Below are 20,810 nucleotides of genomic sequence, written 5' to 3'. Positions count from 1 at the left end.
ATGACAAGATAATGACTCTGCAGCACCCCTGAAAACGTCCCCCAAAGGTGTCTTGTGGAGTGCTGCCGTGCTGCTGGCATCATTCACAGAGGTGCCTTTTTTTAAGTGTGCTGATGCCTTTGCAAACAGAAAAAATGGGATGTTGTGACTGGTGGTGGTAGAGTTGTCTATAGAATATCCAGAATCGGAAAATATAAATACAATTCTCTGTAATTAGTCTCATTATCCACAAAATCCAAATGTGGTATTGGCAGAATTGAATAAAACTTAAAATGTGACGCTACACCTGTTTTGCCATCATTTTTTAAAACATACTGCCAGTAAAATACCTGCCAAAGTGCTGATATCCCTCATTACCAAAACAGGATCCAGGAATGGGTCCAAATGGCAGATTCGGTGACACAATGATGGTGCAGCATCTCTGTGGGTCAGCAAGAAAAAAAAAAAATAGCTGTAACAAATGGAATGTTATTGCCAATAATACCATGGCCAATGAAACGTGTCTTGTGATAAAAAGTACAAGCTTTATAGAAGTGGTGTGAAGCCATTCTTGGCTTTTTGCAGCAAATGTTGCATCTGAAGGAAGAAGACATTGTGATGAAGGCACACATTTCACATATAAAGCTTCTCTGATTTCATCACAGCACGTGAGACAAGAGGTGCATTCAGTTCAAAAGTATTTGGAAATTCACCACTCACCTTTGTTCATTAGATGTTTCTAGAACTCGCTCAAGCCAGACTGCAAATGTGTCGAGTCAATGCAATGTGCATGACGTTGGTCGAGCAGGTTGATCATTAATGCAGCCTGGTAGCACCTGAGAATACATATAAATAAACAAATCCAAATATAAATTAAAGAGTGTACATGATTACCCTGATGTTTTTAGTTTTGTTTTTGTTTTGCTAGCTCTGGACAATGCAATATTAATCTCAGTCAGTCAACTGGCAGCAGTCGTAATTTGATCGGTAAATAAAGGCTACTCATTTGGAATGGAACGCAGAGCACAGCCTGGAAATATCTTTAACTAGATGGTTCCTGTGTCTCAGAAAATTGCACAAGTCAGCTAGCCAGGTGATAAATATAACACCAAAGCTACCAGGCAACAGTACTTGTAATGTTGTTAAAGCAATTAAGATGGATCTAATTATATTGCTGCTAACTTTGGATTTTGGAGGTGTTTGATTGACACAAGACTCACTTTTTGTAACTTCTTGCTTAAAATGTATGCAAAAGTATTGAGTTTAATACGTTTAACAAAAATCAAGATGTGAACGTTTACACAGCTTGGCCACCGTAACATTGCAAACTGAATCTGAAGAATGTTATGCACTGATTAGGGGAAAGGGCATCGTTTCAAAAAACTAATTAATTATCTTATTCACGGGAACTGAGGGAGCAACATATTTGTCCAGCCTTAAGGCAGTTCCTTTGGCTCCTTGGTTTCAGCCAAACTGAAATGTGGCGTTAACAAAGGTCACAGCCAATCTTTTATTCCCTGAAGCCAAGTTATTTTTTTTTTTTTTTTTATCATCTCTGCAGAACACCTCATTTTCTCCTCCCGTGACTAAATGTGACCAGTTGATGCTCTCAGACAGACATGTGCGTACAAAGTGGTTTCATATAGTTGAAAGCCTTCTCCCCTCCTGTGGTTTTCTGTAGAAGCTACAGGGAACTGCAGGTGTGGTAAAGGCCGTTTGCTCGCAGATAGAGCACAAGGATTACAGCCACACTAGATTAAACCACCAACATTGCCTTCTGGGAATTCTAACAATGATTAGTCTTGTGCTCCTGGGATGTGGGACTGATGGGGGGGAGACAGAGGTTCCTGAGGCTGAGCAGTAGGAAGCCCCACATTGCTTGTCAAGCGGCTAATACCTTCATCTTGAACACCAGTCTGCCACATTAAGATAAACAGTGCCTACAGGGCAAATATATTACAGATGACCAAGATTATTCACATTTGGCAGCTCAAAATAACATTTGGGAAAGATGGTCATGTGGCTGGTTTAAGGAACCTCGCAGCTCCTGGGCTTTTGTTTCGGGCAGCATTCTTGCATACAACACCGGTCACTGCTGCTGCTGCTGAAAATGTGCAAGGTAAGTGCTCCCTTCGGCCGCCCACTCCAGAGCAGAGTCATTTTGGAGCCTGTTGTAAACTGATGGGCCCTTATGATGGCATGTTGGGGAGAACGAAGGGCCCGAAGTGATGGCAATAAAACAACATATGCTGCTCGCCTGCATTTCTACACTTAAGACTCTCTCTTGTTCCACCCTTTTCTCTCCTCTGCACTCCGGGGGTCCCAAGGATGAATTCCCACTTGCCTACTTTTCAAAAGTCATTGAGTGCCTTTGACAAAAGATGGGCGGAGTGAAAATTTGCCCCTGGCTTTGTGGAGTCTATCTGACCACCGGCAGCCGTTTGGGCCAAGCAGGACCATTAGACCAAACCTGAGAGACCCTTGCAGCCAAGGCTGCCAAGCTGCTGCGCTCTCCTTCAAGCTTTCGATTCACTCCCCGCAGGTGCCAAGTCCTGCTCAGGCGGATCCCAGCGCAAAACTAGGATGAAATCCATTGTATCTGTGTGTGTGCTTTGTCACAGATATGAAAGACCACCAGTGGCAAAAATGGGACTTGTAGGTGTCAAAGGAGGTTCAGTCCCAGGTGGGCCAATTTTATTTGGTTGGCCAGGTGACCTTGAGCTCGGCTGCCATGGAAACGTTTCTCCTGTGACTCTGTGACGTGCCTTGGTGGCGCCGCATTTGTGTAGTGACAAAGCCAAAAGGCTGACAATATTATAGTGAGCACACAGAAAAAAAGACATGTTAGCGGGAAATCTTTTGTTGTTCATGCTCCATGACTCCACTTATACACAGATTGCGTTACTGACGACCTGGTTCAATGAATGGTACAACAAAGTAGGGAAGTACTGTATGTGACGATGATTATAAAGTGTGTTATTGTTAAGAGTGAGAGCAAATGTCAATAGCTTAGTGGTCAAAAAAAATGAACAAGCCAATAGTCTGTTTATATCACTAGTTAGTTAAGCTGATGTAACTACCTTCACTCCGCCTACATACTGCACAATGGAAGCACAAGCCTTTTTAAGGTTTAATGATTCGAATCGTACTGTGGCAAACTGATCATGGCATTATAATATCATGGGAAGATAGTTAAAATTGCTGTGGGAATCCCAATCACTTACCAATTGTGTTTGAAAACAAAAACAATAGGACAAAAAAAGACAATTGTGTCCTCTATGCAAATCAGATTTGTAAATTCAAGATTCAAGATTCAAGATTCAAGAGTTTTTTATTCGCCATGTTTGAGCGTGCCAAACAAGGAATTTGACTTCGGTAAATCACAGCCTCTGTTCAACATATAGGTGACTAACAACAACACTCAGCACATGTGAAGAACGAAAGATATTCTCAAACATCCCCAGATCTTAAACTCCCAAGAGGGCAAGGGAAAACTCAAAACTCCAGCTATGGGAAATGAGAAACCTTGAGAAAAGTCCACAGATGGGAGGGTCCCTCTTCTAGGATGACCAGGCTGCAATGGATGCAGAGAGGACACATAGTACAAACAGTGTAAATGTGCATATAGTACAAAGAAATGTTTTCCTTTTCTGACAATGTTACAAATATGAGTATAGTACACCCCAATGAAAGCAAGCCTCAGATCAATGATACATTTTAGACTACACAAGGGTAATTGGCAAGAATTCAACCATTGTCAAGTATGGTCAATTATCAAGCAGACTTATTTTGGAAAAAATCCTTCAAACGCAAAAGTTGCTCTACAATGCCAAAAGGATGAAAGGTGCTTCTTGAGTAAAAAGATCTCAATGTCTTCAGATGAAAAATCCCCAAGCAAACTGCATCCAGTTAGCTCGAGAAGCCAAATTTGACTAAAGAATCACGGGCGTGGGTGTCCTCCATGAAGGAAGCCTCTCCAAAATCCCATTAGCATCTGCCAGGTTCCATGCTGAAAATGTTAATGCTGAATGGACCTCTCTATACTCTGCAATGATGAGATCATGATCAACGTCTTTGTAGTTTGTGGCTTTCAAACTGAATGAGATCCTGGGGTGTTATGTATGTGTTCCAGAACATGCTGATGGCAGTGCCCTTATTTGAGGCTGCATGAGTGGAGCCATGATTCATTGACAGAATCATTCATTTACAAATTCACTCCAATCTTCTGAAAGAGAACTGTATTCCACACTCTTGATTGACACCAACTTTATTTTAACTGCAGCTGGCAACCTGGGGGAAGAAGAGTAAACATGTCTCTCTGTGCCGTGTCCCGCCCACTGTTGTAGGCTTAGTCCATCTGTTATAGCTCAATATACACAATTAGCAGGAGACACAGAGTTCCTTTGATTTCTTTGCCTTTTTTTAAGTGATGAAGAAGGCTGGCAAATGAGGTTTTTGCAAAGAGTGATTCATGAATCCTTTGGAATTATTTGATAACATGAATTTGTCAGAACTCAATTTGAGTAAAGAGTGTGCAAAATAGAGACTAGAGCTTTTGCATGGTGATCTAGTATTTACATTGGGCAAGCATCTGGAGCACATGAGCTGCTATCTCTGCTCTTGCAAAGTGCCCTTGGAACCATGTCTTTTATATCTCAATTAAAGTGCTTTCCCTATGCTCCTTTGCTCTGAGCATGGCCATTATCACCATGGCTCCCAAAAGCATAATTATGCCCCCACTTCACACTCCTCCATCACCTCACTGCACCCACGCACGCTGCATCTTGGACCTTGGCAAGCTCACCTCAGTGTCTTGTAGCAATCACAGCACAATGGGTCGGTCGTCAATAGAGTTGGGGGAGAAAACAACAACAGAGCAACCAGGCAAATGAACTGCACTCCTGCAGAGCTCACACCTAAATGACCATTTTAAGAAATATACTTTTGATGGTCTCTTATGAGATGTAATCTATTGCTTGAAACTCCAAACTGAAACGCACAGATCACTGGGTCACTTAAAACACGACTCACAAAAAAAAAGGGCAATTCCTTTTACGGGTGTAATTTTAGAATAAAACTAAAAGGCACCTTGTAGGTGAAGTTACTTTGACCCTCTCTACATTTTTAAAAGCAAATGTTCACTGATCAGTACTTTTTGCACAACTTGCTGTTCTCAACCAGGATTCAAACGGTTATATTTTGACAGGTGTTTGATCTATGAAGCAACCCGTACATTTCCTGCTTCATTCCCTGGCTGAGCATCAGAAAAAATCATTTATCTATTTTCATCTGACCTCAGCTACCTCGCTCACCCCCGCTAACTTCAGCTGACAGTTACAGCTTTAGGTGGTGGAACTTTAAAGTGACAAATACAGGTAATTATAGCGCGACACTGCACATTGTATAAGTTTGTCATTATATAAATGATCTACCAGGACTCAACAGGCACCTATTCAGGCTGGCTAAAAGAACGACTATAAAGGCAAAGAAAGGCTGGGTGTTTTTTTTTTTTTAACCTGACATGACTCCTTATAGTGTGCCTCTGGCATACAATACGGGCAAAGAATGTTCCTTTTAGAAGAATATAAATTATACCTTCTGAGGACAGTAATTGACAGTAATTGAATTGATGTTCTTGACACTTATGTGTGCCTCAACTGTTATATTTTTTGTTGCGTTATGAATTTTTTTTTTAAAGAATTTTTGTCACAGCTCTGTATATTTGTAACAATGCATTTCTGCATCTGTTTTGGTAAGAGTTTTCGAAAAGTTAGCACGGTGGTCTAACTCACAGTCGAGAGATCCAAGTTAGAATCTGCTTGCTTGTTTTTTTTAAAAATTTTTATGCAGGTAGTGCATCTTCAGCCTACCTAAAAATAAAAGTTAATTGAAGACTGTAAATTTCCTATAGATGCGATTGCAAGTACTGTTTATCCATATGTCCTGTGATTGGCTGGCGACCAGTCCAGGGTCTATCATTGCACGCTCTCGCCCAAAGTGACCTCAGGTAGGCTACAGCTCACCCAAATGCCTGATGAAGTTATTTATTAATTTCAACTTCACTACTTGTTGCTCCATCCAGAGCGGTGAGTCATAACATCATCTATCTTCGTCACTGTGTTTAAAAATGTTGAAAAGTGTAATTAGTGTTCTAAGTGCAATTCAAGGAAATGAAATGTAGGCGGACAGCATCAGTAGCAAATTCTATAGTGGCAATTCTGAGTTTGGGCCTTCAGGTATTGTGGTCCCGTTAGCCTCAGTAAGCTTGTCAATCTGCACGGTGAAGCTGCACATCGCATCACTGCTTGCATTGCCAACACACACAACATCCTTAAAAGTCCATCGATCTGTACACACTGTGTTGATTCCCCCTCCGGTCATTGTGAATCATCCAGGGAGGGAGAGAGAAAGAGTGAGTGAGAGAGTAAGTGTAAGAATGGAAAAGAGAAAAAAAACATAAAAAATGTTACATGTTTTTTATATTACCGGTTATGATGGATGAGTCTTTGCCGTGCTACTAAAAATAGAACATTTTCTTAGATTTGTATTTTTTTGTTACCATGGTATTGGTCGTCACACTTCCTGCCATCTGTCTCGCCAGTCCACACAGATGTGTTATTTCCTCTATCTGTACATAATGTTAAATGAATGTCAAATGTAAATGAAAACGTGTATTTTTTTTTTGTATGGAGTCACTTTTGATTTAAGTCAGTCACTATTTTATTCCCTCACGCTTTGAAGTCACTTAAGTCATTACTACATATTGAGGATGTATGAATAAATATAGAAGCAAACGGACGATACTTTGTCCCCCTGCATATTTTTTGTATTGTCACAACAAAACCAAGAATAGAGAGTATGAAGAGGCAGCTCAAAAGTGCACAAGGACAACTAATTATGCAGACAGTCAATTAAGCAATGCCTGCTTTTGTTGAAGACTAATAATGATTAAGAAAGGAACATAATAATTACAAATCATAGACATGGGAAAAGACAAACAGCAATACACAGCTTTTCATCAACAGTTAAAAGCATTGCCAGCAAATGTTGCCTTATCACATAATTCACATGGCGAGTCATTTCATTTGCAACAAGCTTTGCCTGTTGATGAACAGAAAGCACTTGAAAAATATTTATGCCATCAAATTTTGAAATGTGAATATTTTCAGTGGGATTGATTATTAAAGCTAATTAGACTCAACGTATATTATATGATAGAATAAAAAAAAAAACATTGTGGAGGAAGCCGATCAATCATATATGTACAGTAGAGGAATCAGTCATGCCTATTTGATTTGTGCCCTTCAATTATTGTTCAATTTTGAGGGCTTCATCTCATTAGAATGTGCAGTGAAAACCCTGTGATAAAAACCCCAAATGTAAAACCCTTCACCTTTTATTCGAACTAACAAGGACAACTTTCAAAAGATTTTCTTCTAGTCTAGCACCTTTCTGAAGCCTCACACACGAGACATATAACAGCATGGAAGCAGTCGGCAAGTCGGACACATGATCAATACATTGATGATACCTCATGATCCTCACATCTAAAATGGGCGTGTGGACCAGACTGTAAATTGGCTGTCAAAGTGAGAGACGACACATTTTGAAGCGGTGGACGAGCAGTCGCAATGTCAGACGGCCAAGTAAGTTGGATGGTTTGGTTTTTTTTTTAAACCTAAAATCATCTATATTAATAGTTTAAGAACACAACATTTTTAATTATATGCTAAAGGATAATAAATCGGGCACATCTATCTCACAGTCTTCTTGTTTTGCTTCTCACAAAAACGTGCCTCTAAGACTTAATAATGACTCCATTTACCTGCAAGTCACATAAGAAATTGATCCTTGAACGGCTAATAAAAAATAATAGAAGCAGGTACGTTTTCAAGTTCATTATCAGGAGCACTCACTCGGGGACGATAAAGCCTCTGTTTTCCAAAACTTTGCGACACTTTTTTTTGTTGTTGTTTGCACAATGTTCAGCCAAAATGGCACAATTTTAATTAGTCTTTCCGGTATTTTTATTTCCATTAAGTCTGAATTATCAGAATGAATAGTAAGTGGAATCTCGAGGAAAGGTAAGCTCCTGAGCAGATCCCATCCTGACTGTCTTGACACGTCCGTCTTCTCTTTGACTGATGAGCCAAGAAGTGAATGGGTAAAGAGCCCCCCCACCCCACCCCCCCAATGCAAAGGTAGAGAGGGACAGGAGAAGGTTGCCACAGAGGAATAGAAAAGAGGAGGTGACGACCGATTGCAAGTGAGCAGAAAGGAAGGACTTTATCTTTCATTGTCAGTCAAGTGTCAGTCATGGCATCCTCTCCAAACAGCTCCGAGCTAAAACGTCAACTTCAACCAATAACTGCCCTCACTGAGGCAAAACGTGCAAAGAGGCATTGAGCATGCCATCAAACTTTGAAAAAAAGAATGGGCAAGAAATATCCAAGGAGGAAAGAAAAGCAAGAAAATGTGTTGTATATACTTCAGGTCTCTGCTTGATTTTTGTTTTGCATAATTATAGTCTCATGCATGTACTGATGAAAGTCAGTAGCCGAACAACCTGCTGTATAAAAATAGATGGATATTTTCTTTTCAGGGATAAACTGAAATCAGCTAAAGAGATTTAATGTGCATGCTGAGCCAATAGTTGGCAATATCACTTAGGAAAGGAGGCAAAGAAAATCATTGCGCATATGAAATGGAGATGCATCCTGTCCAAATTGGGTATGAATCTGCAAACCTCCCAAATTTGGTTTCAACCCATCTCGGAAAACAGTTTTGATACTTTAGACTACTCAAGAGCCATCCAATTTTAACCCTGATGGGCTAAAAATCAGGTTTTATTTTGGCCAGCTGAATACAGCCTGGGTGTTTTTCCCACTCATATCAACACTGCTGCGCTTTACCAGTCAGCCACGCCCACCTCATTAGCTCCAAATCCACAAACAACGCTCTCATGCAAGACATCCCAGCACTCCTCCTTGGATTGGTCTCGCCAATCCTGGTTTCTCTGATTTTCCTATCTGGTTGTTTTCCTGATGACTACCTCAGCTCTTTGTTCCATCACGAGTTATGCATTGTTGTTTTTTGTTTTGCGTCGCCCCGTAGCTGTTTGCAGCTCTACTGTGACAATATTGCAATGCGAGTTTCCATCTCTTGCTACTTGAGCAGCAGGACTCTTACCTGCATAGGCCCCTGCACCCCTCCAAAATCTAGAGACTCATGATCTGAATTTTGGTTTGAACTCTATAATTACTCATCTGTTTTTTTTCCTCCTATGTTCTGGTGTGCATTTGGGTTCTGTATACACCCTTTATTGTTTTAGTCAAATCTGTGGTTCCATATTCCTTAAGGTCTATGTGTACCATATTTTCTCGGACTATAAGGGGTACTTAAAATATTTTAATTTTCCCAAAAATTGAATTTGTGAGTTGAAGTTGAATAAAGTTTGACTTATTTGCTTTCCTGGTTTATTTCCATTTAATGTGACGTACTATAGTTTGTGATCCAGTGCCCCTTCAGTTCAACAAATTCAAAAATTTAGGATAAACAAAATAACTATGACATCAGAAATATTAGAACTTATACTTTTTGAACTTATACAGAGCAATTCCCAATTTCTCTTCCAAACTAAATGGGTCAACTGATTTAAATCTGTGATCTGGAAGACACAATGTCTGCTTTCCACTGCTAAGCTGGTAAAAAGTGCTAATGTTGCTGCACGACTAAGCATTCCCACTGGTGCTTGGCTCCTTCTGTCCCGGCAGTGGTTGTATGCTCCCATGAGACCCACAGAAGAATAATCAGTCATTAACTGGTGCAGGCCCAGTCTCAGCTCCAGAGTGCCGTGTCCCTGCGAGGATCAATAGTCCAGGGTAATTAAAGAGCTGACCGAGGAGGGAGGAGTGGGGGTGGGGTCATGTTGCCGGTAAATCCACCGCAGCGACAGGATGCCTGCAGCCACAATGACTACAGCGCTGACACTGAGAATGCCACTAAGGGAGCTTGACTGACCACACGCATAAGAAAGACGACATATGAACCGAAACATGGCACACGAGAGATTTGAGTGCATTCCGTAATTACTTGACGTTTTTGATGCGTTTGTTATCACAGCAGGAGTGCCAAGCAAATAAGTAGAAGATGCTGTAAAAATTGGCAGAAATAATCGTAATAATGGTAGATTTTGATTTTTATGTTCCACACCAATAACCAAAGATTAATTCTGTCTTGTGTATCCAAGCAGAGAGTCAAATCTGTTGAACTGTCAGGACACAGTGATATAATATGGTGATTTAATTCCACTAAGCTGCTTTAGTGTGATGATTTTTTTGAAAAGCGTAGAGGAAAGATATGATGTGTGAGAGAACATTAGCTATGCTGCTTTTCAAAGCCAAAACATCAAGCAAATAGAGGGAATTTTGATTTTGGAAATCCCTGCCACTTTGGTTGAGACATCCTAAATGTTGTCACGGAAGAGAGCAAGAAAATATGGCAATCTTCCAAGAGAGGTTTATTTCTCGAGGTGATGAGAGAAGCCAAACATTTTACACACATTGGAATACTGTTACTTAGGATTCATGACTCAATTGAAACATAATTATCCAAATGATTCTCAAATACATATTCAATTTAAAACAAACATGAAAAATAACACAAATGAAATGGAAGTGTTCTGATGTTATGTTTATTTAATCAGCCTCTCAAGTACGATCTAAAATCTTTATGAATTTAGATATGCCCAAAAATAACAATCAAACTAAAACAATTGTTTATGGCATTGAGAAAAAAGGTTCTGGAACGGAATAATTGCATATCTATGAATTTCTATGGATAATATTACCTTGGTTTTTTTAACATCTCAGGTTACAAACGGTTTTACAAGATTAAAATAATTATTCAAGGTGACTAAGCAACAGTGGGAGCTTATCCCCAGCAAGTGTGTTTTTGGAATGAAAGTGAAAGCTGGAATAAACTGAAACAATCCCACGTACATGCATATTCCACAATATTTCAACCAAAAATCAAATCACTGCTATTGCTGTTCGTCTCCCTGTTGACAGTATGTATGTTGAGTTCCAGTTGAATAATTGATATTTTTGTACTGAGCAGCCTGGACAGCCATTACAATACAAGGGATTGATGCCATTTTATGTTCTGTGCAATGTTCACGCATAACAGAAATTGTTTCACTCTTACGTCCATTTAAATCACATTGATTACATTTTCTTCCTAGTTGGGCAAATGGCCAGCAACCATTTTACATGTTTATTCTTCAGGATAACACTTTCCAAAGCTTCCCTGCTGAGTTCTTAATCTCTGTTATTTTGTTTAATCTTGCAAGAGCCATTTAGAAAATTAGAGTTGATGTGTTTGTCAACTGGAGGTTCTATCATGGGCATTTTTAATAATAGACACACTAATGGACTAAATTAGCCTGAGATGCTTGGAGGTGGAGTGGCTGGAAGATTGTGGTTCGCTCTCACTTCCCCTTTGTAAGTACTACAGAGTAGAAGTAGCAGTACATTGAAGGTACTGCTTGTTGCTATTTTTTGTCATTTTCCTTTTACTCCAGCATATTTTCAAGAGGTGCACAAAATATATTGTATTGCTGAATAGTGCCATACCCTCAGCCCTCAAGTGTGCTACCAACATCAGAGAGTAAGTATCAAATATTTGGGACATAATTATCTAATACGGTGTGCATGAACACACAAGATGATCACATGACAAGCTGAAACTATGACAGGGAGACATGAAGATTGAGCTGAGGAAAACTGTATGTTCTGCAAAAGAAATGGCTCGAAATTAACCACTGCAATTAGGCCTTTTAGCACACAACATGCTTTACTGCTGCTAATAATGTAAAGAAGCTCGTCTAGGAGACCTTGCCTCCTATTTGCAATATATAATTGTCATGTTTCTTGAAATTTGGACAGACAAATGTATTTGTACACAATAATTATTCTATCTTTGTTCATCATCATGCCAGAAATGGATTAAATCGGTCTCCACTTGCTAGCAATCAACATCAGTGTGGTGTCAAAAAAAAATGTCCAATGAGCATCTTGCCAGTGATGTGGAATGCTCTTAAAATACAGCATGAAAATATTTAGCGGGGGAAAACCTGTACCTGTGTGTTTTTTCTTTTTTGCAGCGCTCCTGCCAAAATACTTCAGACACCTTGACAATAGATTTTCTTCTATCATGAAATCAGGATGGAGCTACTAGTTATTAGTCACCAAATCTGACCTGTTCCTCGGTTGATCCTTCTCGGGACTCTATTCTGCTTGCTCCCCAGTGCTCATTGATTATTTGAACTATTGATCGGACTGATGTTCTTTCCATTAAGATGTACTGAAAAACTTTGTCCACTATTGAAGGAGGCAATGAACGAGTGAGACAGGGGCCGCAGGAGCAGAAGTCTATTGATTCTGTTGGACAGTGACTGTGATGGCTTTGAACAGCCTTGGATCGACAAGACGTCTTCAGGCAAAGGATGGGTTTGATCTGGCTATTAAAAAAAAAAATAGCGGCCAAACGGTGCGTCAGGAAGCAGCAAACATTCCACAGCTCGAGAAAAAAAAGAATGGGTATTAACTATGATGCTCATTGATCTGTAAGAACCTCTCAGTCAGAGAGCTATATGCTGGTCATTTCGATTTATCTGGGGAAGGACATGCTGCAATCACACAAGGACCAGAACAACAGGACATCTTGACATCTTCAATCTGAGCACATTATGGTGCCCTTAAACACATGCTGAGAAATTAAATATGACACAACATAACATAATATAACATAACAATACATATCAATACATAACATAACAATACAATACATAACATAACATAACATAACATAACATAACATAACATAACATAAATCTACTGGTAGACACGCTTTTCTCTCACAGAATGTTTTCCCCTGTGTAAACGATCTCCCTCACATCTTATTTCACCTGCATTTGAAGATTGATTAATCAAGTGCACATGACTGAAGTCACCGCCCAAATCTTGTGAAATGTCAGAACGAGTGAGCAAAATGACAGTTTGATGAAGAACCAATCTGGTGGCAGACAAGAACAGCCGATTGAAATTCATTGCTTTTGAATGGTTGTCATTTTACTGCAGGTCAAATTTCGCCATCAGCAAAGACTACTTCCAAAAGCTCCAATTAAAAAGGGAAGCCTCTGACTTACTGCAGTAACAAAGACAGCCAGTGACTCTCTAATCACAGCCACTCATGTGTTGAAGAATGAATTTGTATTCAAATGGGACATCAGCGAGTGAAAGACAACATTTCAATCAAAATGTTATCATTGAAATGAAGTTATTTTTTGTCAGCGTTTTCCTGTCTATATAACTGCATCCTAATAGTAAACAGGTTGGCTCGAATATTAATTCATTTCAATGGAATATAATCTTTTTTTCTGACTTTGTATGAACAATTCTTATAGTGAACCCCATTTTAGCATGAGTGATACGGTCCAGGCCCAAATAATAACTATGGAGAGAAGTTGTTGAAATCCTGCGTGCGATTAAGCATTCAAATAAATAAATTTGAACTTATTTAAACGTACTTTTTAGCATCTGTTCTCTTTATTGCCTGTGTAGTTAACCAAATTTCAATTTGCTATATTAATTACCTTTCCCAGTTTAAGTGGATCATGAAACAAATAACTAAACACCAAAATGATCAAATAGCCATTAGTTTTGAGTCACAAAAGTCCGCTAGCTTAACACAAAAGTAAAAACATTTCATTGAGTGTATAAAAACTGTTATGCTTGATTAAGTGTCACCGTTTGCTTTTTTGAATAATATTTGGTTGAAAAAAAACTTGTAAGATGTAATCATAAAGTATCGGAACTCGGTAGACTAATTATGCTATCATACCGGCCTTCTACGTAAAGTAAGTCCAAAACTTGGCTGGGAAAATCTTCAGCTTAGCCACACCCCAAACAGTTACCACAGAAAATAATATTTCTGAGAATGCAAAATTAATATCATCTCAAACTTTTACCACTGATTAATATGGGGGCAAAAAATACCACATAAGGTAAAGTAGCTCATTTACGTTTGGTCGCTGTCCAATTGAAGAGAACCCTTCATTACATGGCAACTGAGGCAGATGCTAAAGATTTTCAGAAAATTACAATCTACAATTGCTAATGGGTCACCGGATGTATACAGCAAAGATGGATACGGTCCAGGAATAGATTACCGGAGCAAGCTTTTATGTTTTATCACTGAAACACACAGATGTGGTCAGGTTGCTTTGAAACGAGTGAGTCAATTAGTTCGTCCATATGGTGCAATAGTGATTTGGCTATGAAAGAACAGCGGAGTTAGGCAATAGGAGAATGTCTCAAAGGCCCTCACCCCCACCCAAACAAAAAAAAAAGTCCCTAAAGGCAACCCTTATGAACACCAGACTGACTGATTTGTTGCTGTGTGCTGCTTGTGATAGCTTGAGCAGAGCTAATGGTTTCCAATGAGATGGAGATAGAGCACCTGATCCAAAATAGAACTCAAGTAAGCGACCCCCAAAATTACTTTCACATCATTGCACCTTTTCAATTAATTATGTTCTGTCTAACACTTAATGCACACTTGTTTCTAATGAAAAAAAATATATATATGATACAATTAATGGAGGTCAAGCATGCTCCCACACACGTAGAGTTGTAGCATAGGAAATTTGTCAACTTGTGAGATAGGTTGTATTATTTTATTCTATTTTAAAACCAAAACATGATTTTTTTTATTTTATTTTTTTATGAGAACATCTTGGCTGTCTGGTCAATAGTGAGCTTCCAGACAGCTGTGAATAATCCAAGTCATCAAGTGGTCTTAATGCAATATGAGGGCTTTAGAAAGGTCACCTGCAGATCTGCCATTTCTTATAAGTCTTGTCCGTTCCTCTCGCCTGACAGTCACCAAAGGTCATAGCAGGCTACTCTCTTGTAGACATAAAAGATGACAAAGGGCTCTGCCAGGAGATTTCATCAAATAAAAACACCCACAAACTTATTAACACAAAGATGCCATTTCCAGTTTGAAGCAAGCTTACTCACCAGGTGGCTTAGTATGAAATGTCTCCTTTATTGGTATCGTTGAGAAAGGTTTGATTCAGGCCTTTTTTTTTTTTCATATATAGGTTAAAAAACAGGGGGGTGGTACACATTTACCAATAAATGGGAATAATATTATATCACAGCGGATTGCGCTAATGCTAATGAAGAAATTGTGTGGAATTGATTGTTGATTTATAATTTATCTTGAAGCACCAGGGGGAAACTGGAGTCCACTACTTGGCTGCAACCAACGTAGGGGCTTTTGATACAGTATGGACTTTATTTTCTCTTCATGACAACGCTGAGATTGTAACTGAAGATCAGAGCATTCTCCATCCCATTAAAAATAGTCCATTCATCCATTTTCTATTGCAACTGCCCTCTCTAGGGTTGCAGGTAACTGGAGCCTAGCACGGCTGACTTGGAACAAGCGGCGGGGTATGTAACTATTAAAAAAAAATGCATCAAAACAATAATTGATATTCAATTGTCCCATACAGATAATTTAGTCAAAAGGCCATCTATTGCCCAATCAGTGGAAAATGTATATATGCGTTTATGTAATTTAAACTCAGGCAATGTCTCATCATTCTCATTCTTTTCCTGAGACTGCAATTTCTAGATACTATTCTTCTGCTTATCTTGATGATGAATGATAATACCAGAATCCATGTTCAACTCCCGCTCTTCATGTTTTTGAAATATTGGATTTCTGCAACATACTTGCATCATACATAGCCAAACGTTCTGTTAATGACAGCATCGGTCAGCATTCCTAATCATCCAGTATGCACGAATTTGTATTCGTCAATATGAGATACAAATCCTTGTTTTCATCAAAATGCATATTAAGTCAAGCTGAGTCACAGATAGGGCCCGCGTGACTTTTCAGTACATGAGAAGATAAAACAATGCCCTCGCTGCCTTCAACATCATGGCCAATACAAGAAAAAGATCACTGTGAAATCATGCTGTGAAGTTTCTTTTCTGTAAGGACAAATCAACAATGACGCTCACGATGAAGTCTCTTTACAGTTTGCTGGTAAACACAAACTGCAAGACGCTGATCAGCACTTTCTTCCCTTTGTTGCTTATTTCCACCTCCGCTCACAATTGAGGTCTGGGGAGTCACTTTTTGTTCAAATTGCATTTATAAGAAACACTATAGGCTCTATTTTTGAAGAAGTGCTGGTATAATCTTGATTTTTGTTCAGACGCAAGACTTGCTGCGCTTGTTTGCCAATTTCACTCACCAGTTTGCACCATGCTGGTTGTTCCGGCGCAGCGAGGGTGTGTCGCTGATAGAACCAGCGGAATGACAATTTGATGGCAGCAAGCCAGTCTAAAGTTGTCTAAATAATCACACAGGTAATTTAAAGCAATTTTGCAGTTATTATACTCCAGTAAAATTGTAATTGATCTTGTAATGTGTGGATTTTCCCTTCTGTTTACTCCATGATGACCTTTAAATTCTCGTGTTTATGACACATGATAAGGGCAGTTGACCCTTAAATAAAGAACGGTGGCACTCCAGGTGCTTTTGGATTTATTGTTTCCTTCCTCACACAGAGGGGATGCTTGCTGCAATATTTTTTCCAGGAAAAGGTGTGTCTGCCTTCCTGGCATCTTCATCAGCACCTCTTCAAATTTCTTGCTGAAATCCAATGTGGCATCTTCAGTTTCCAGAGAGTGGTGTGTTATGGCTTTGTGGGTGTGTGAACTCACAGTTCAGTAGCGCTACATGACAAGCTGCAGCAAAGAATGCTCTCAAGGAAAATGTGACACATACACTGAAGCTTTCCACGACCGAGTCGAAGAAATCTATAGCTGTTGCTTGTACGAAAAATTCTCAGACACATGCCAATCGCATCTCCCCTGAGCGCAGAGACATTTATTATTAATAGAGGAAATCATAGGAAGATTTTAATTGGAGATGCTCTTGTGGGTGTCTCAGACGTAAGCGGGGTGCTGTCACTGTCAATCTGCAAACTCGCCCAGCTCTGAGGAAAACGACGGGATGTCGCGCTTTCATGTGCACCTCCCATTGACTGAAAGGATGTCATTTGAAGATATCCTTCTCCTCTCACCACAGCTTCTGATTAGCAACCCCGAGTCCCAGGCTGGAGCATGCTAATTTGGGAATGGCAGTGTGGGAATCACCAGAGGCAAGTATAGAGAAAAAGGCATCGTATGCAAATGAAAGGAGAGAATCAACTTGTCTGTCAGTCACTGACAAAATTAGGGGGAGGGGGGGGGATGCATGACCATTAATAATGACTTGCCTCAGCAGATGGAAAAAAGATGTAGTGAAGGATATATTTAAGTGGCTTGCAATCAAAGGCAACCGTCTGCACGCACATTTGTGACAAATGTGGACATACAGGCGAAAAAAGAAAATCAGTCATGTATGATTTCCATTCCCATTCTTTCATCTAGAATATTTGCATAATGATTGCTGATACCATCATGAATGTAAAAGTCACCCTTCTAAAACGTGAATATACCATAGCTAATGACAGGGATGACTTTTAGATGTATTTTGTCGCTTTCTGTCTGCATTCACTGCGGTTTTTACAGTTTCTAACCAAACTGCAGTTAGTGGAACCACGACCAAAATTTGTTCGTCATTGAAACGGAGCGTCACAATTCCAGTCCCTCTGTGGAAAAATGTAAAATGGAACCTAATTGGAGAGTTGCTAAGTATGCTTGAGTAAACATTAACTTTGCTCGCTTCTGCCTTGCTTGCAATCTACTCTTTTGAGTGGTGTGCAGGAGAAATATACAGCAAAGTATGAGTTGAATTTCCCCTTGAGTAATTCTACTCAGCAAAAAAGTAAAACAGGGAAGTGGAGGCAATTAATCCACAATCGCAACAAAGGGCAAACAATATGAAGTTAATATCACAAGTTCCAAAATGGCAAGAAAAAGTTTGTAAATGTAATGTTTAATAAGTGGCTTGAGCCCACTGGCGCTATGGTCACTGAGCTGGGGAACATGAGGATTTGAAAGCCCCACGTGTCTGTCACATATTGACCCACTTTTCTTGACGACTCACAAAGAGACAATCAGGTTATGTACACTATATATGTGAGTGTGTGTTTTCACACCCTTCTTTGCTACCTCCTCTCTCATATGGCCCGCAAGAGGCTTCCAGGGCCGTACCTCATTTGCCCTCATCATAGCAACTTGGGACTGGACTGACAGGCTCATTTTCCCCACTCTGCATGGAGCAGCTCAGCAGCCATGGCTCCACACTAACGGGCACCCAGAGTGGTTTTATAATTAGCCACTTGCTCTCTGTCTCTAATGTGCCAGGAGTCACTCTCTCTCTCTTTCTCCAGATTTATATCACTTGGCAGATATGTAGCATATGCAAGCTACCACTGATGTTAATCATAGATGTACGGTGTTATGTGTTGACTTGAGTTCACAGTTATAAGCTGAAGTGAGGTGACAGAAGGAGGGGGAGGCGGCGTCACAATCATGTGTTGATAGCGCTTTCCGTCTCACAGCTCACTGGGTGAGAATTGGGCCTGTGGCTGTTGGCTGATTGCTTGGATGTGAAATGATTGTGTGTTAAGTGGCTCTGAGGCGAGCAAATTGGCACGGTCAGCCGGGTTTAGATTAACCTTCTGATGCTAGGATCGGGAGGTACTAGGTAATCGTAACAATGAAAATTATGATGACGACACAACGCTGTACCTATGGCTCCTTTGTAATATGGCTGAAAAAAAAGAACGGAATCCACACCAATAAGTCAATAATGTTCCATTTTTAGTCTAAAACAACTCACCATTGTTATAAAATCCAGACAAAGTTAAAGTTAATCACTTCAACAGGTTCTGCTGTACTATACATTATGGACTTGTGAATAAAAATGATGAAGTAAACATAAAAGTGTGCATTGTGCTATAAAACAGCCTTCATTAAAAGAGATTTTAACATGGATGACTGTTCCAAGTCATTTGCGGTAAGCTGTCTGATTAACTAGATTGCAAGCAATGAAGTCACACTTGTTCTACTTCTCTTCTTGCCTTTTAGGACAGGCGGCATCTGTTATTCAGCCATGCATACACAAAGGATAGAACATTCACCGAGTGTAGAGGTGGAAATGGAGCGATCAATTAGATTTTAAAAAATGACTCTGTGTATTACCCGGCAGCTGTTAAATCGGTCAACCCTAGCAACAGCCTCCTCTCTGTAGAGCGGATGAGGGCGCTTGTCTGCACCGTGTGTTACACTCTGGAAAACTGCAAAGAAAGTCAGATGTGGCCTGAAGCTGGAGTTTGCTTTATACACTGACGTTGTGGACAGAGATGGAGGAACAGAGGAAGGAGGTGGGTCAGCAGGACCCCAGGGCCCTCAGGAGGGCCGGTGCTGGGGACTTGGGGTCAAGAGATGGCTCCGTTACAAATGGTGCTCCGCGATTTCCTCAGGCAAAGGCCGACCGGGCCATTTCCTTACTTGCTCCGCTTTTCAAATCTATAAACGAGAAGTGGCGCTCATGGAAGCGTGGACCTTCACCAAGGCCGAACAATCCTAATTCGATCCCTACACCTCCTCCAACCTTTGCAAACGTGTTGACCACACGAATCACCACGCCGGCCTCCATCAGATCAGCACCAAATTGCATATCATAATGAGAGGTGTTTTGAATGGTTTTGAATTTCCTAATGTCAACAATACAGTGACATCATTAAATATTGAATAAAGTCCTTGTATTGGAGTCATTATAATGCGCAACTGGTGCTAAAGTTGTGGCTAGTCAGTGTCCACTACAGGTGGGAATCTGTGGCTAATGCCAAACTTTGGCAGGGTGTCGAACTTTCTGGACCTGGATTTGATGTTTCTGGTTGATCCCCAAGTCATCATTCATACCTAAGCCTTTTTGAGGGACAAACCTCCTAGATCTCCTCCTCTCAATAATCTCATTCTTTCAAGTGGTCAACCCAGTCAGTCCCACCCCTAAATAATGAAGTCAGATGTTTAAGTACCACCATTGCCTCAGCAAAACATAAGGAAAGGATTTGAAAATTAGCACCAAGTGAAGTGGAACTCAACACAGACTTTAATGTTCACTTATCTAAGTGAGAAGAGCGAACAAGATGCTGGTTGCACGCAAAGTGTGATTTCATTTGCAGGCATGGCTTCGATATTTCACTTGGTCTGTGTCGTTACATCAAGGTCTACCCTATAGGGGGCCTTTCCTTCAGCTACCAAATGAGTAATCCTCAACACCAGATGGATGTGTGATCACGCGAGGGAAAGTTATTCTCACCTTAGATGCATCCGCAAGTTGAGAAGCAAACTATTTTCAAGATGCATGTCTCAACTCAGTTGACCATCAAAATTCACAGAATATATACAAAAGTGAAGCTCACTAGGGGTTCATTTTAGCATGGGTTGAAAAAGAATCACGATGCTGCCACTGAGCATAATTACTGAGCACAATGAGGCAAAGTGCTTCAATTTGTGCAAAGTACAGCATAATGGCAGACCGTGGTTAAATCAAGCTCTCATAAGATCTTTGCCATGGTCACAGATGGTGACAGAAAGTGCTGGTTCTTTTGATTGCAATGAACTCAACTTGAAAAGTCAAGGAATTGGGAACTGAGAAAGTGGTCAGACAATTGTAATTGTTATATATATTTATGTATATATATATATATATATATATATATACACATATATACCTGAGCTGTTTCAGGTGAGTGCGTCAGTTGGTTAGTTGCACTGCTATAAAGTACA

General features: G+C 40.0%; 1 long non-coding RNA gene across 1 annotated transcript in view; it reads right to left on the bottom strand.

Moving 5' to 3' along the window:
- Positions 1-20,810, bottom strand: part of LOC148393316 (uncharacterized) — a 39,226-nt gene that overhangs the window by 17,428 nt on the left and 988 nt on the right. The window contains exons 2-3 of the long non-coding RNA XR_015860400.1: positions 700-815; positions 330-421 (exon numbers count right to left, since the gene is read on the bottom strand). This is a non-coding gene — a long non-coding RNA (uncharacterized LOC148393316). The remainder of the gene's footprint in view (positions 1-329; positions 422-699; positions 816-20,810) is intronic.

The sequence above is a fragment of the Syngnathus floridae genome, chromosome 9 (genome assembly GCF_059516105.1).
Source record: "Syngnathus floridae isolate MCC-2025c chromosome 9, RoL_Sflo_1.0, whole genome shotgun sequence".
NCBI classification, from domain to species: domain Eukaryota; kingdom Metazoa; phylum Chordata; class Actinopteri; order Syngnathiformes; family Syngnathidae; genus Syngnathus; species Syngnathus floridae.
Note: the sequence above shows the minus strand (reverse complement) of the source record. Positions and strands in the feature narration are given on the sequence as shown.